Source organism: Octopus bimaculoides, chromosome 11 (assembly GCF_001194135.2).
Source record: "Octopus bimaculoides isolate UCB-OBI-ISO-001 chromosome 11, ASM119413v2, whole genome shotgun sequence".
Lineage (NCBI taxonomy): Eukaryota > Metazoa > Mollusca > Cephalopoda > Octopoda > Octopodidae > Octopus > Octopus bimaculoides.
Window position 1 is genome coordinate 36,522,587 of NC_068991.1, and position 2,785 is coordinate 36,525,371.

Here is a 2,785-nt window from a genome sequence, read left to right on the forward strand (position 1 = left end):
ATCGAAGTGTTCAGTATATATCCATATTACGGCCGAATCAAAAATATCTCTTATCGGTGGATTACGTTTTTATTTTATTTTTTGATTCCGTATTCCTTTACCGTTGTATTTTTCAAATTTTATTTTAGTGCTTGTATGATTAGAATTCTTCCATTATATCTCAGACGGAAAGTATGCTGCACTAACCACATTGTACTGTTATAGAAATAAGCGAAACAGCAAGTGAAATACGAGGTACTTTTTGAAAAGCCACCTGAGGAGATATATCTGCACCTATGATGCATGAAAATTGATTTCTCAGCATATCATCTGTAAGGTACTGGTGCATGATGGGTCGAAACGTTCACAGTGGTTAGGAATAAGGAGTCTCATGAATTCCTTTTTCTGTTTCTCACATTTTTTTTATTTGTATGTATGTCATTATTCAGTTTTATTTCTATATTTCTTACCAACAGAGAAAGAGCCGGTTTCTAACCTAGATCCAAGGCTACTTCATTAGAATTTCAACAACATCATCAGGGTATGCATGTATGTATGTATGTATGTGTGTGTGTATGTATGTACGTACGTACGTATGTATGTATGCATGTATGTATGAATGTATGTATGTATATATAAATGCAGATTTGAATGTTTTATGTATGCATTCTCCTGCATGTAGTTGAATATCTAGACATGCTCATACATATTTAAATGCTAAACTTCTGGAAAGTTTTACAGATTCTTACAGTTCCAGTGATAGACTGGATCTGTAGTCTTCGAATTAACTTTCTTCTTTCTGGTTTTGAGAAGCTTAATTTCTCAAGATAGACATTTAGGCAGTGTGTTACATATCCCAGGGCCCCAATAATTACAAGTATATATCTGAACTTGTAACCTGGATAGAGTAACTCCAGCTTTCTCAATAATTCAACATAGGTGTTCTCCTTTTCACTGATCTTCAGTTTTATGCTAACATCTGCTGGGCAGCTAATTTCCACAACTGTGCACAGTTTCTTTTCTCTATCCCAGATCATTATATCAGGTCTGTTGTGCTTAAATTTTATTGATGTCTTCACTGCTACATTCCACCAGTATTTCTTTTCTTTATTAGTTTCTATGGCTTCTATCATACTATGGATTCTCATTTCTTTGTCCTCGGGGTTATCCTTCCGACGGATTTCATTATAGAGCGTCGTAGCTACAGCCTCATGTCTCATCCGTACATAAAACCGTGATGACATTCTCGGATAATTGCTTATGATGTGGGTGATATCTTCAGTGTCAACTCCACAAAATCTGCTTTTGTATATCTATCCATTTTCTGCATCAGGTACTTGGTTGATATTTCCTGTTTCTTGATTGCAAACGCATATCCTTCAAAGTAGGAGGTTATTGGTCCATGATAAACTGCTTTGATAATCGATGTTGCTACTATCACGGAGCTTTCTACTAACATATCCATGCATAGTCTTCTGCTCATATAGGCTCATCCTTTCATTCGATGACACGTTACGGTAGAGTCGTGCGACTTCTTTGGGCAAGTATTCTAAGTTATCAGACAAAAAGTATTGCTCAATGAGCTGCCTTTTATGTCTTATGATGTTATCAGCCTCATGTATGCAAACTTGGACAAGGGATGCACTTCGACACTTGGTTGTTAAAAGATGTTGCCGAAGGGATATGATGCGACATTCAAAGGCATTTTGGATCGATGTTAAGCCTCAGCCACCTTGTGTTCGTTTTATGTTGAAGTGATCTATATCACTGTTTATGTGGAAATTATGTGTACTTGTTTAGTATTTTTCGAGTTTTCACATCAATGGCTCAGATAGCATCAAGCATCGAATCAAGCAGCCCGAATGTTGGTATGAGTACTGGCACTGCAAATACAGTATTTTATTAAATGCAGAGAGTTCTGAGGTCTAAATTTTCTTTATTCGGCTGTAATATTCTTTAGTGACGCGTGTTTTGTTACAGGTGCCTTTGAAAGATATATTTTCATCCACCCCTAGCTACCTGTGCCATTCCCCGTCAGATACAAAGGAAACAGTCAAATCATTGATGGAGATGTTACTAGTCTGGTTTATAGTTTTCCCCCTTTTAACAAACATAACAACATTTACCCTGACCAAACTGCAACCCTACATCCTTTGAGAATATTGTAACTAGGTCAAGACTCTCTTTCATTTCATGAATATTCTTTGCATAAAGTTTTAAGTCCTCCACAAAGTGACAGTGTGTAATTTTGGTATTTCTGTTTCCTTGTGAACCAGTGAGATATCCTTCAGACTTCCATAACATGAATGTCAAGGGGTTTACAAAAACTATACACAATATCACAAAGAGACTGTCTCCTTGGAATATGCTTTTGAGATACTGTATTCTATCAGTGATAATACAGTCACTCTTTGTGTTTAATTTCAAGACAGTGGCCCACAATGAAGTCAAGTCAGCTATAACTTATTGGAACTTTAGCAAGTTGAAGGGCTTCTAGCATCCATGAGTGGGGAACAGAATCAAAGGCATTCTTGTAGGCTAGCCACATTGAAACTAGGTTTCTCTTATGCTCTCGCACCTCTGACATCACAGTTTGGTTGATTAACAATTGCTCGGTACATCCCCAGACCCCCTTCTTCCCAGCTGCTTGTTCTGCTGGGATAATGTTATTGGTTTCAAAATGGTCCTAGAGGTAGAGGTTTAAACATGCTGTATATATATTATACATTAAGTTCTGGCATGCAATTGGCCGGCAGTTTTTTGCCATGTGGGTGGTTCTGCATTTGGGGATCAATTTTGTCTCTGC